The sequence below is a fragment of the Triticum urartu genome, chromosome 3A (genome assembly GCF_056163025.1).
Source record: "Triticum urartu cultivar PI428250 chromosome 3A, HENAU_Tu73, whole genome shotgun sequence".
In the NCBI taxonomy this organism is placed as follows: Eukaryota; Viridiplantae; Streptophyta; class Magnoliopsida; order Poales; family Poaceae; genus Triticum; species Triticum urartu.
This window is the reverse complement of record NC_141875.1, coordinates 746,585,052-746,599,842: the sequence shown is the minus strand read 5'-3', so window position 1 is coordinate 746,599,842 and position 14,791 is coordinate 746,585,052. Positions and strand designations below refer to the sequence as shown.

General features: G+C 41.7%; 1 pseudogene; it reads left to right on the top strand.

Annotated features, from left to right (window-relative positions):
• Positions 1-1,305: 1,305 nt before the first annotated feature.
• LOC147982629 (uncharacterized) lies at positions 1,306-13,577 on the top strand (annotated as a pseudogene).
• The last annotated feature ends 1,214 nt before the right edge of the window (positions 13,578-14,791 follow it).

Here is a 14,791-nt window from a genome sequence, read left to right as displayed (position 1 = left end):
CTCTTTTATATCCCTCTTTGGCTTTCATTAATGAATCTATTCTCTTGTATTACTGACGTTATTTGCCCTTTGAAGGAGGTTTCTCGCTCTTCTGGCGACTCATCTCAGACGCAATTTCCGGCCTTCAAGACTACCCCTGGGTAAGGAAACAATCATATTTCTTCTATGTCTTTAAAAATTGCACCATTGCACTAACTGTCTCATAAAATCTTTCTTAGTGGACAAGCCAAGTCCAAGAAGGCGAAAGTGGTTAAACCGGTGGAAGACCCGTCAGTTCTTGCACCTGAACCGGCTATGCCAACTTCTCGCCCTCAAACTGAAGCGCCAGAAGATCCAGCTGTGACGGCTCAATTAGACCCTCCTGAACCGTCAGCGGATGAGACCACTCTCAACTCGGCTATAACTGAACCATCTAGTTCAGCTAACCCACCGACAACCTCTGACACTGACGTCTTGATTACTGGTAGCCGGTTTGTTGAGCCAGGGAACCCCACCGTATTATCTCGACACACTGCTAAACAAGAAGCTTTAGAAAAGCAGAAGGTGCGGTTTGATGTCTCCCATTACACCCATCTCAATGTCAATGATGTGTTGTCCGGCTATCTCAGTCGTGTGCACTCCAGCCGTGACTCGGAAATTGAGATGGTCAAGCAATTGCAGCTGAAGTATGAGGTATACTCTTCCGTCTTACTTATATTCTGCCAGCCCCCAAGTCTTTAGATTATGGAAAACCTGAATGATCTGTAGACTTACGATATAGGCTAAAGCTTTACCTTTTGATTTTTCTGATGTCCAACATATTAGTATAAACTCCACCTGTAGCCCCCAAGGACCGGCTCAATTTATCATAAATGAACCGGTACTTAACTTCATAGCTGTCTTTTGCCAGTCCAATAAATATTGTAATCTGGTTTTAATCTTCAGACACTTTCTGAATATCATGCATTAGCCCCCAAGTGTCAAGTGTTATTACTTTGTAAAACACTTGGGACTTTGAAACCGATAAAAATCATAAAAGGTTGTTTTGGCAGACATTAACCCCCAAGTGTCAAGTGGTATTGCGGTGCAAAGTACTTGAGACTTGGATCTTTATAACTTTGTGTTTAAACCTTGACACACATGTATATGTTTTGCAGAATGCCCTATCTGAATTGGGCTCCCAATTAACTGATGCAAAGACCCGGTTGGCGGATCAAGAGGCAGCAATCAAGACTGCTGATTCGAAACTCCAATTGAGTCTTTTCTGAAACAGAAAAATTGAAGACCATTTTGACGGTAAAGAAGAAATCCTGGGCCGTGGAAAAGATGCTGCTAACACAACATGCTGAAAAAGCTGAATCGACTCCTGAGGAGGTTACCACCGAGCTCTCCGGCTTACGGAATCGGTTGTCTCAAATGGTCTCTGCCATCTTTGGTAAGCTACCTGTGTTTAATCACTTACATCTTCTTTTTGACCCGGACTACGAGTTTCCTGCTGAGACTTTGTACAAAAAACACTTCACAGGTCCACGAAGCAAAAATCTAAGCCAAGACAGTGTGATCAAACTGAAGGCGGTTTATACTTTGGTGGAGCAATTGTACACTGGCGCTCAATGAGCACTTGCCATCATCTCTCCTGCCAACCAAGGACCCAATCAGTTGAGCGATGTCTTGAAGAAGCTGTCAATCTTACCCGCCAGGTTTCAAGAGGTCAAATGATCCTATGCCAGAGCCGGAGCCCTGACTTCCCTGAGCCGTTCCAAAGCCTAGGTGCCAGATCTAGACCCGGCGGATGTAGCGAGGGGGTACCCGACCGTGAAGGAAGAAGGAACTCCATTTGAACAAGATGACTTCTGCGTGAGGAGAGTTCGACCTCAAGCGACTATTCTTGGAGATGAAACCAATATTGACAAATATCAGCCGGTTTTGATTTGGAAAATAAGAAGATGGCGACTCCCTCTTATAAGGTGACAGATTTGATCCCGCCAGTTCGTCAACATACTTTTGCTCGGGAAATTGATCCGGTCGGCCTGATTGACGATGAAGCAGAGTTCATTGCCCTAAATGGCTTTGACTAGTCTAATCCCGGCTTCCAATCAGCAGAAGGAGGTGAACCGGCGAGGGAAGAGGCATAACCATCTTGTGGGCTCTATGAAGCCTTGTAATAGATTTAGCTTGAAGACAACTGCATATTTTGCCTATGCCATCGTGCATAGATGCTATGTGTGACTCGTTTCTCCGATGCATATATGTCACGTCTATGGTTGCCTCTATAATATTCCAACTCTGTTCCTGTAGAAAAGGAAAAAATCTGGCTTGGCGGTTTAGTACCGTGATACGTCTCCGTCGTAGCTATAATTTTTGATTGTTCCATGCCAATATTATTCAACATTCATATACTTTTTGGCAACTTTTTATACTATTTTTGGGAGTAACATATTGATCCAGTGCCCAGTGCGAGTTCCTGTCTGTTGCATGTTTTTGGTTTCTCAGAATATCCATATCAAACGGAGTCCAAACGGGATAAAAATGGACGGAGCTTATTTTTGGAAAATATGGAAATTCGGAAGGAAAATCAACGCGGACCAGTGCCCAAGGTGGTTACGAGGCAGGGGGCGCCCCCCTTAAGGCGCTCCCCTACCCTCGTGAGCCCACCGTAAGGCGGTTGACGCTCTTCTTTTGCCGCAAGAAAGCTAATATTCGGAAAAAAAATCACGGCGAATGTTTCAGGCCAATCGGAGTTACGGATCTCCATATATATACGAAACGGTGAAACAGAGCCAGAACAGAACGAAGAAATAGAGAGAAACAGAGGGATAGATCCAATCTGGGAGGGGCCAAGGATTAGAGGGGAAACCCTTCTCCCATCTAGGGAGGAGGTCAAGGAAGAAGAAGACGAAGGGGCCCCCTCTCCCCTTCTCTTTCGGTGGCGCCGGAACGCCGTCGTGGCCATCATCATCACCGCGATCTTCACCAACAACTTCACCGCCATCATCACCAACTCTTCCCCCCTCTATGCAGCGGTGTAACCTCTCTCTTACCCGCTGTAATCTCTACTTAAACATGGTGCTCAACGCTACATATTATTTCCCAATGATGTGTGGCTATCCTATGATGTTTGAGTAGATCTGTTTTGTCCTAATGGCTATTTGATGATCGTGATTGGTTTGAGTTGTATGTTTTATTATTGGTGTTGTCCTATGGTGCTCTCCGTGTCGCGCAAGCGTGAGGGATTCCCGTTGTAGGGTTTGCAATATGCTTATGATTTTCTTATGGTGGGTGGCGTGAGTGACAGAAGCACAAACCCGAGTAAGTAGGTTGTTCGCGTATGGGATAAAGGGGACTTGATGCTTTAATGCTATGGTTGGGTTTTACCTTAATGAATATTTAGTAGTTGCGGATGCTTGCTAGAGTTCCAATCATAAGTGCATATGATCCAAGTAGAGAAAGTATGTTAGCTTATGCCTCTCCCTCAAATAAAATTGCAATAATGATTACCGGTCTAGTTATCGATTGCCTAGGGACAAATAACCTTCTTGTTGACAAAAGATCTCTACTAAAACTAATTTAGTTGTGTCTTTATCTAAATAGCCCCTAGCTTTTATTTTCACGTTCTTTACTTTCTTGCAAGCTTACCCAAAAACACCTATAAAGTACTTCTAGTTTCGTACTTGTTTCCGGTAAAGCCAACGTCAAGCGTGCGTAGAGTTGTATCGGTGGTCGATAGAACTTGAATATTTGTTCTACCTTTAGCTCCTCGTTGGGTTCGACACTCTTACTTATCGAAAGTGGCTACAATTGATCCCCTATACTTGTGGGTTATCATACCGCACAGGTCAGAACACCCGGTACATGACCAATAGTTGTACCATAGCATAAAAAACAGAAACAAACGTGAAAGTAAACCTTTGATTATCGAAAACACACAGATAAAACTGTTCATAAATAACAATCATACCTATATTATGTACATCTGGGCCACCGGCTTATATGACCCGGTTGGTGAGGTTGATAACCTAGTCCTTTTTGGAGAAATCAATGCTTCTGTATGCCTGATGACTACGATGCCTTGGCGACTTATTGCCAAATAGTCAAGCCGGCTTAAATAAAAACCATACTGATAGTTTAGTGTTGAGACAATAAAAACCAGTAAGACAAGATAGCAGATTTCAAAGAACATAAATTTAGGGGTTTCTGATTCGAATACGATCAGTAAACCGGACCAAAGGGGTTAAGCTAAGATTCGAATACGATCATATAGCCCCTGGTGGTTTTGGCATTGCGCCAATCAAGAGGGTACCGACAACTATGTTCTCTTTGGTTCGAATACGACCTTTGTTTGAACAGGAAGCCCCCAAATGACCTTGAGAGGTTTTTAATGACCCTGATTCGAATATGATCCAAGTCGGATCCAAAAGGGGTTAAGCTATGATTCGGATACGATCAAGAAGCCCTCTAGTGCGTTTGGCTTTGATCCGATCAAGAGGGTTATGACAGCTATGTTCTCTTTGGTTCGAATACAACCTATGTTTGAACAGGAAGCCCCCAAGTGATCTTGAGATTGATGGCTAGATTCGAATACGATCATAAGCCGGACCAAAAAGGGTTAAACTAGATTCAGATATGATCAGTTCCCTAATAGCCATTTGAAATAATGAAAATAGCAAAGGTATATAATCTTTGAAAAAGGAAAAAGCAGAGGTCCTGCTTTATTACTTATCATAGTATATATACAATGTAAAAATATGTACACGACGAGAGCCGGTGGCTCAGGTGTATGATACGTCTCCAACGTATCTATAATTTTTGATTGCTCCATGCTATATTATCTACCGTTTTGGACATTCTTGGGCTTTATTATCCACTTTTATATTATTTTTGGAACTAACCTATTAACCGGAGGCCCAGCCCAGAATTGCTCGTTTTTTTTGCCTATTTTAGAGTTTAGTAGAAAAGGAATATCAAATGGAGTCCAAACGGAATGAAACCTTCGGGAACGTGATTTTTGGAATGAACAAGATCCAGGAGACTTGGACCCTACATCAAGCAACCAACAGGGAAGCCACGAGGTAGGGGGGCGCGCCTACCCCCCCCCCCCCCCCGCGCGCCCTCCACCCTCGTGGGCCCCCTATTGCTCCACCGACGTACTTCTTCCTCCTATATATACCTACGTATCCCCAAACGATCAGATACGGAGCCAAAAACCTAATTCCACCTCCACAACTTTCTGTATCCACGAGATCCCATCTTGGGGCCTGTTCCGGATCTCCGCCGGAGGGGGCATCCATCACGGAGGGCTTCTACGTCAACACCATAGCCTCTCCGATGAAGTGAGAGTAGATTACCTCAGACCTTCGGGTCCATAGTTATTAGCTAGATGGCTTCCTCTCTCTTTTTGGATCTCAATACAATGTTCTCCCCCTCTCTTGTGGAGATCTATTCAATGTAATCTTCTTTTTGCGATGTGTTTGTTGAGACCGATGAATTGTGGGTTTATGATCAAGATTATCTATGAACAATATTTGAATCTTCTCTGAATTCTTTTACGTACGATTGGTTATCTTTGCAAGTCTCTGCTACATCTTGAGCTTGCATTGGTTTTCCCCGAAGAGGAAGGGATGATGCAGCAGAGTAGCGTAAGTATTTCCCTCAGTTTTTGAGAACCAAGGTATCAATCCAGTAGGAGGCCATGCTCAAGTCCCTCGTACCTGCACAAAATGATAGCTACTCGCAACCAATACCATCAGGGGTTGTCAATCCCTTCACGGTCACTTACGAGAGTGAGATCTGATAGATATAATATTTTTGGTATTTTTGGTATGAAGATGCAAAGTAAAAAGTAAAAGCAAAGTGAAAGGCAAAGCAATATTAAAGTGATGGAGATTGATATGATGAGAATAGACCCAGGGGCCATAGGTTTCATTAGTGTCTTCTCTCAAGAGCATAAGTATTCTACGGTGGGTGAACAAATTACTATTGAGCAAATGACAGAATTGAGCATGGTTATGAGAATATGTAGGCATGATCATGTATATAGGCATCACGTCCGTGACAAGTAGACCGAAACGATTCTGCATCTACTACTATTACTCCACTCATCGACCGCTATCCAGCATGCGTCTAGAGTATTAAGTTAAAAACAGAGTAATGCCTGAAGCAAGATGACATGATGTAGAGAGATAAATTCATGCAATATGAAATAAACCCCATCTTGTTATCCTCGATGGCAACGATGCAATACGTGCCTTGCTGCCCCTTCTGTCACTGGGAAAGGACACCGCAAGATCGAACCCAAAGCTAAGCACTTCTCCCATGGCAAGAACTACCAATCTAGTTGGCCAAACCAAACGGATAATTCGAAGAGACTTGCAAAGATAACCAATCATACATAAAAGAATTCAGAGAAGATTCAAATATTATTCATAGATAGACTTGATCATAAACCCACAATTCATCGGTCTCAACAAACACACCGTAAAAAAGAAGATTACATCGAATAGATCTCCACAAGAGAGGGGGAGAACTTTGTATTGAGATTCAAAGAGAGAGAAGAAGTCATCTAGGTAATAACTATGGACCCGAAGGTCTGAGGTAAACTACTCACACTTCATCTGAGAGGCTATGATGATGTAGAAGCCCTCCGTGATGACGGCCCTCTTCCGGCGGAGCTTCGGAACAGGCCCCAAGATGGGATCTCGTGGATACAGAAAGTTGCGGCGGTGGAATTAGGTTTTTGGCTCCTGTTATGATCGTTTGGGGGTATGTAGGTATATATAGGAGTAAGGAGTACGTCGGTGGAGCACAGAGGGGCCCACGACGCAGGGGCGCGCCCTAGGGGGGCGCCCCCCACCCTCGTGACATCCTCTTTGACTCCTTGGAGTAGGGCCCAAGTCTCCTGGATCACGTTTGGTGAGAAAATCACATTCCCAAAGGTTTTATTCCGTTTGGACTCCGTTTGATATTTCGTTTCTCCGAAACACTGAAATAGGCAAAAAAATAGCAATTCTGGGCTGGGCCTCCGGTTAATAGGTTAGTCCGAAAAATAATATAAAAGTGGAAAATAAAGCCCAATATAGTCCAAAACAGTAGATAATATAGCATGGAGCAATCAAAAATTATAGATACGTTGGAGACGTATCAGGCACCCCCAAGCTTAATTCCTGCTCGTCCTTGAGTAGGTAAATGATAAAAAGAGAATTTTTGATGAGGAGTGCTACTTGGCATAATTTCAAAGCAAATCTTCTTAATTGTGATATGAATATTCAGATTAGAAAGATTCAATAAAAAAGTTTATATTGACATAAAAATAATAATACTTCAAGCATACTTACAAAGCAATTATGTCTTCTCAAAATAACGTGGCCAAAGAAAGTTATCCCTACAAAATCATATAGTCTGGCTATGCTCTATCTTCACCACACAAAGTATTCAAATCATGCACAAACCCGATGACAAGCCAAGCAATTGTTTCATACTCTAACTTTTTCAAAACTTTTTCAATCTTGACGCAATACATGAGCGTGAGCCATGGATATAACACTATAGGTGGAATAGAATGGTGGTTGTGGAGAAGACAAAAAGGAGGGGAAGATAGTCTCACATCAACTAGGCGTATCAACGGGCTATGGAGATGCCCATCAATAGATATCAATGTGAGTGAGTAGGGATTGCCATGCAACGGATGCACTAGAGCTATAATTACATGAAAGCTCAAAAAAAACTAAGTGGGTGTGCATCCAACTTGCTTGCTCATGAAGACCTAGGGCAATTTGAGGAAGCCCATCATTGGAATATACAAGCCAAGTTCTATAATGTAAAATTCCCACTAGTATATGGAAGTGATATCATAAGAGACTCTCTACTGTGAAGATCATGGTGCTACTTTGAAGCACAAGTGTGGTAAAAGGATAGTAGCATTGTCCCTTTTTATTTATTTTCTCTCTCTCTTTTTTGGGCCTTCTTTTTTCTTTGGACTTTCTCTTTTTTTGGGGGGGGACAATGCTCTATTAAATGATGATCATCACACTTTTATTTATTTACAACTCAATGATTACAACTCGATTCTAAAACAAAGTATGACTCTATATGGATGCCTCCGGCGGTGTAGCGGGATATGCAATGAATCAAGAGTGACAAGTATGAAAAAAATTATGAACGGTGGCTTTGCCACAAATACTATGTCAACTACATGATCATGCTAAGCAATATGACAATGATGAATGTGTCATGATGAACTAGATGGTGGAAAGTTGCACGGCAATATATCTCGGAATGGCTATGGAAATGCCATAATAGGTAGGTATGGTGGCTGTTTTGAGGAAGGTATATGGTAGGTGTATGATACCGGCGAAAGGTGCGCGGTATTATAGAGGCTAGCAAAGGTGGAAGGGTGAGAGTGCGTATAATCCATGGACTCAACATTAGTCATAAAGAACTCATATACTTATTGCAAAAATCTAGAAGTTATCAAAGCAAAGTATTACACGCATGCTCCTAGGGGGATAGATTGGTAGGAAAAGACCATCGCTCGTCCCCGACCGCCACTCATAAGGAAGACAATCAATAAATAAATCATGCTCCGACTTCATCACATAACGGTTCACCATACATGCATGCTACGGGAATCACAAACTTTAACACAATTATTCTTTAAATTCACAACTACTCAACTAGCATGACTTTAATATTATCACCTCCATATCTCAAAACAATTATCATGCTTCAATCTTTTCTTAGTATTCAACACACTCAAAAGAAAGTTTCACAAATCTTGAATACCAAGCATATTATTATTAAGCAAATTACCATGCTATTAAGAGACTCTCAAAATAATTTAAGTGAAGCATGAGAGATCAATAGTTTCTTTAAAACAAATCACCACCATGCTCTAAAGGATCTAAGTGAAGCACATAGAGCAAAATCATAATGCTCAAAAGATATAAGTGAAGCACATAGAGCAAAAACTACTTAGCTCAAAAGATCTAAGTGAAGCACATAGAGTATTATATCAAATTTTCATTTATGGCTCTCTCAAAAGGTGTGTACAGCAAGGATGATTGTGGAATACTAAGACACAAAGACACAAATAATACAAGACGCTCCAAGCAAAACACATATCATGTTGGTGAATAAAAATATAGCTCCAAGTAAATTACCGATGGAAGTGGACGAAAGAGGGGATGCCTTCCGGGGCATCCCCAAGCTTTGACTTTTTGGTGTCCTTGGATTATCTTGGGGGTGACATGGGAATCCCCAAGCTTAGGATCTTGCCACTCCTTGTTCCATAATCCATCACAAGAATTCACCCAAAACATGAAAACTTCACAACACAAAACTTAAAGTAGAAAACTCGTGACCTCCGTTAGCGAAAGAAAACAAAAGACCACTTCAAGGTACTGTAATGAACTCATTCTTTATTTATATTGGTGTTAAACCTATGGTATTCCAACTTCTCTATGGATTATAAACTATTTTACTAGCCATAGATTCATCAAAATAAGCAAACAACCCACGAAAAACAGAATCTGTCAAAAACGGAACAGTCTGTAGTAATCTGTAGCTAGCGCAAGATCTGGAACCCCAAAAATTCTAAAATAAATTTCTGGACGTGAGGAATTTATCTGTTAATCATATTCAAAAAGAATTAACTACATATCACTCTTCAAATAAAAATGACAGCAGTTCTCGTGAGCGCTAAAGTTTCTGTTTTTTACAGCAAGTTCAACAAGACTTTCCCCAAGTCTTCCCAACGGTTTTACTTGGCACAAACACTAATTGAACACAAAAAACACAACCAAAACAGAGGCTGAATAATTTATTTATTACTAAGCAGGAGCAAAAAGCAAGGAAAAAAAATAAAATTGGGTTGCCTGCCAACAAGCGCTATCGTTTAACACCCCTAGCTAGGCATAAAAGCGAGGATAGATCTAAGTACTGCCATCTTTGGTAGGCAATTCTTCGATGAGGCATCTGTTTCCCTTAGGAATTTCTTTCTGTCTAGTGATTATTAAACTTTTAGGCACAAGATCGAAAAATTCATTTGTAGATTTAAGGAGCAATTGGTTCCTTAATGATATCAAAAAGATTGGGACGAATACTTGTAGATTTAAGATCCACAGTTTCCTTAGATGATTCACCCTTATGTTTAGGAACATACATAAGCTTGGAAATTTTAGTAGGAGGACTTGGAGTGTTCTTTATGGAAGAAAAAGCGGTTCCCAAGTTTGTAATTATACCCTTAAGTTTATCAATTCTAGTAGAATCTAAGTTCATTTTCTCATTAGCTATGGGTTCTTTTTCCTTAATATTTTTCAAAGTCATTCCTACCTTAGATCCATATTGAGTAATTTGATTGTGGATCTTTTTATCTAGATTTTCAATTGATTCAATAGTAGCAACTTTATTTTCAATAATTTCAAGTATTTGCATAACATGCTCCAAAGTTAACATGGTTCCATTAACCAAAAGAGGTGGTGGGCCAAATAAATTTAGCATAGCATTATAAGAATCAAAAGTATGGCTACCCAAGAAGTTCCCTCCGGTAATGGTATCGAGGATATATCTATACCAAGGATTAACACCTACATAAAAATTGTGGAGAGAACTAAGGTAGATTGCTTCCTGGTAGATCTATTTTGAGCATTGAAAAGTCTATACCAAGCATCTTTTAGATTTTCTCCCTCCCTTTGTTTAAAATTTAGAACTTCACTCTCGGGAGACAACGGAGAAGATATGAGACTAGCCATGACGACAAGCAAACAAGAGCAAACGGGCAAAAGAGGCAAATAGAGAGGGAGGATAGAGAGAGAGAGAGGGCGAATAAAACGGCAAGGGTGAAGTGGGGGAGAGGAAAACGAGAGGCAAATGGCAAATAATGTAATGCGAGAGATAGGGATTGTGATGGGTACTTGGTATGTTGACTTTTTGCGTAGACTCCCCGGCAACGGCGCCAGAAATCCTTCTTTCTACGTCTTGAGCTTGCGTTGGTTTTCCCCAAAGAGGAAGGGATGATGCAGCAGAGTAGCGTAAGTATTTCCCTCAGTTTTTGAGAACCAAGGTATCAATCCAGTAGGAGGCCACGCTCAAGTCCCTCGTACCTGCACAAAATGATAGCTACTCGCAACCAATACCATCAGGGGTTGTCAATCCCTTCACGGTCACTTACGAGAGTGAGATCTGATAGATATAATATTTTTGGTATTTTTGGTATGAAGATGCAAAGTAAAAAGTAAAAGCAAAGTGAAAGGCAAAGCAATATTAAAGTGATGGAGATTGATATGATGAGAATAGACCCAGGGGCCATAGGTTACATTAGTGTCTTCTCTCAAGAGCATAAGTATTCTACGGTGGGTGAACAAATTACTGTTGAGCAAATGACAGAATTGAGCATAGTTATGAGAATATCTAGGCATGATCATGTATATAGGCATCACGTCCGTGACAAGTAGACCGAAATGATTCTGCATCTACTACTATTACTCCACTCATCGACCGCTATCCATCATGCATCTAGAGTATTAAGTTAAAAACAGAGTAACGCCTTAAGCAAGATGACATGATGTAGAGAGATAAATTCATGCAATATGAAATAAACCCCTCTTGTTATCCTCGATGGCACTGATGCAATACGTGCCTTGCTGCCCCTTCTGTCACTGGGAAAGGACACCGCAAGATCGAACCCAAAGCTAAGCACTTCTCCCATGGCAAGAACTACCAATCTAGTTGGCCAAACCAAACGGATAATTCGAAGAGACTTGCAAAGATAACCAATCATACATAAAAGAATTCAGAGAAGATTCAAATATTATTCATAGATAGACTTGATCATAAACCCACAATTCATCGATATCAACAAACACACCGCAAAAAGAAGATTACATCGAATAGATCTCCACAAGGGAGAGGGGGAACTTTGTATTGAGATTCAAACAGAGATAAGAAGCCATCTAGCCACTAACTATGGACCCGAAGGTCTAAGGTAAACTACTCACACTTCATCGGAGAGGCTATGATGATCTAGAAGCCCTCCGTGATGACGGCCCTCTTCTGGCGGAGCTCCGGAACAGGCCCCAAGATGGGATCTTGTGGATACAGAAAGCTGCGGCTGTGGAATTAGGTTTTTGGCTCCTGTTCTGATCGTTTGGGGGTACGTATGTATATATAGGAGGAAGGAGTACGTCAGTGGAGCACCGAGGGGCCCACGAGGCAGGGGGGCGCACCCTAGGTGGGCGCCCCCCACCCTCGTGACCTCCTCTTTGACTCCTTGGAGTAGGGTCCAAGTCTCCTAGATCACGTTCGGTGAGAAAATCACGTTCCCGAAGGTTTTATTCTGTTTGGACTCCGTTCGATATTTCGGATCTCCGAAACACTAAAATAGGCAAAAAAAAATAGCAATTCTGGGCTGGGCCTCCAGTTAATAGGTTTGTCCCAAAAATAATATAGAAGTGGAAAATAAAGCCCAATATAGTCCAAAACAGTAGATAATATAGCATGGAGCAATCAAAAATTATAGATACGTTGGAGACGTATCACTGCACCACCGCCGCAATCTAGCGTCGTACCACTGTAGCCTTGACCCTCACGCATCAAGCTCACCACAATCCCCTGTGTTAGGACCTGTCTTGTCTACTGTGGCGGATGGCTTGCCCTCTTTGTCTGCATCGACGACGGTCATAGTCTGCTTAGCCTTTTCCACCCCGTCATGGCCGCTGAGATCCCCCTGCCCCACGCTGATCTACGATATACGCCTCGTCTCCAAGATGCTCTTTGCACCCAACCCCACCACTAATGACTTATTGGCCGCCGTGATATGTGACATCAATAGGCTTTCCTACATCGCCATAGGGGCCGGGAGGTGGGCCGTCCTCGACCCCATCCGCCTCGCCAATGGAGACCAGATCACCGACATCCTCTACAACAGAAATGGTATGGTCTACTGCCTCACTCGGTCTGGAGATGTCAACATGCTCAACCTGCTCTAGCGCCATCGCAGGGAACCTATCATTCTCGAGGGCCACACATTAGCACATCACGTAGTGCATAACAAGCAGATCATCTAGATGCACGGGACAGGACTAGATCTAAAAGTGTCGACCACTATAGAGACATTGTTGTCATCTGTGGGAAGCAACTTACTGTTTGACGTAGCCACCAATTTCACCCCGCCATATAATACAATCTCGACTTTCACTAGCGCTAATAACCTTGTGTTCTGTGATTGTAACATATACCAAATCTGGAGGAATGCAGCCTCCATGGTTAGTATGCAGCTGACAGGAGTGGGTCGTTGTCATATCGAACAAGAAAACATATTTGTTCTGAGGTATGACACCCATCGCCGACCATGTTGGGACGTTCTGACCGACTTAAGGGGACACTTAGTGTTTGTTGGGAGGAACAAGGCAGTGTCGATATATGCAGAAGGTGTTCCAGGACTCAAGGGTGATTGTGTGTACTGGATCGGTGGGAGAGGTAGTGATGGGGGCATGGTCTATGACATCAAAACGGGCAGATCAATACCTTGCATTCCCCTCATGGATGGCGAAATTCCGGGGTTTCCACAAAGCACAATTTGCTCGTACATTCTAAGCGGTGAATGAAAGAAGAGTTTACCCGACCCGAGCAAAGGCCCATGCTTAATCTGGAAAAAAGTGATGCGTCACTAGGGCAGCCTGGCGACATAGTGATAAGGAACATGAACCACATTGGTGGAAGTGATGTTGTACCGTCGGTAAAGGGTTTGGTTCATGTTTTTTGTATACTACATTCGAAGTTTATTTAATTCATTTGGAATTGTCGGCGTATCATTTGATTCACCGTTCCCTACATTTGAAGTAAACAAGATAAATTTAACATAACATTTGGATCCCAAACAACCTCTCACATAACAATTGATAAACTGGGGTTTGGGTTACTATCACTCTAGCAACCCATAATCAACAAACTGATTCCACTATTCCTTCTTCTAGGCATCAATATGGTGAAGTGTCGTGCAATCGACGTTCTCATAACACCACTAGAGGAAGAACAACACAAAATATAATCAAAACATTGAATAGTTATCTACTTCGCATGACTACTACCAATAAGGCTTTTCGCATGTCCTCAAGTAATAATGGATCAACTCACAAGACATCATATGTATAATGATCAGTAGGTATGAATATATGAAGAACAATCTGAACATAACAATTTTTCACAAATAATTCTCCGATGCATCAACTACAAATGTGTAATCAACACGTAAAATACTCACAGAATATGAACTTTGATACAAATATTGAGCAAGAGGGATGATCTAGGGTTTGAAGATTACATGGTGCTGGTGAAGATGTTGATGGAGAAAATGATCCCAATGATGAATAGAGTGTTGGTGATCCTGATGATGAACATGAAAGTTTCTCCGGTGGAGTCGCTCCTCCATGCTCGTCGTCAGCCTCCTTCGCCACACCGACTGTTGGCAAAAAATTAAGTGTCCATGCCACTTTAGTGCTATGTGAAAAATATTTAAGTTGTTTGTTGGAAGCAAATATGTGATTTCTAAATAACATTAATATTTTGTACAACCTTCGCTACAAATTAGTTGACCTAGATTTGTTTAGATACAAATGTGTCCAACACTTAAACATGTCTAGAAACATCCTTATTTAGTAAAATCTGAGCCAGCTAACACGAGACCGATGGAGTATATGTCTATTTTCAAGCAATCACGACTTACCAAAAACAACAAAAGAAAGACTAAGAAATCACGATTTACCAAGGAAAAACATTAGAGTATTTTTAGTAATTTGTTGAAGCATTAATTAAGTTCTAT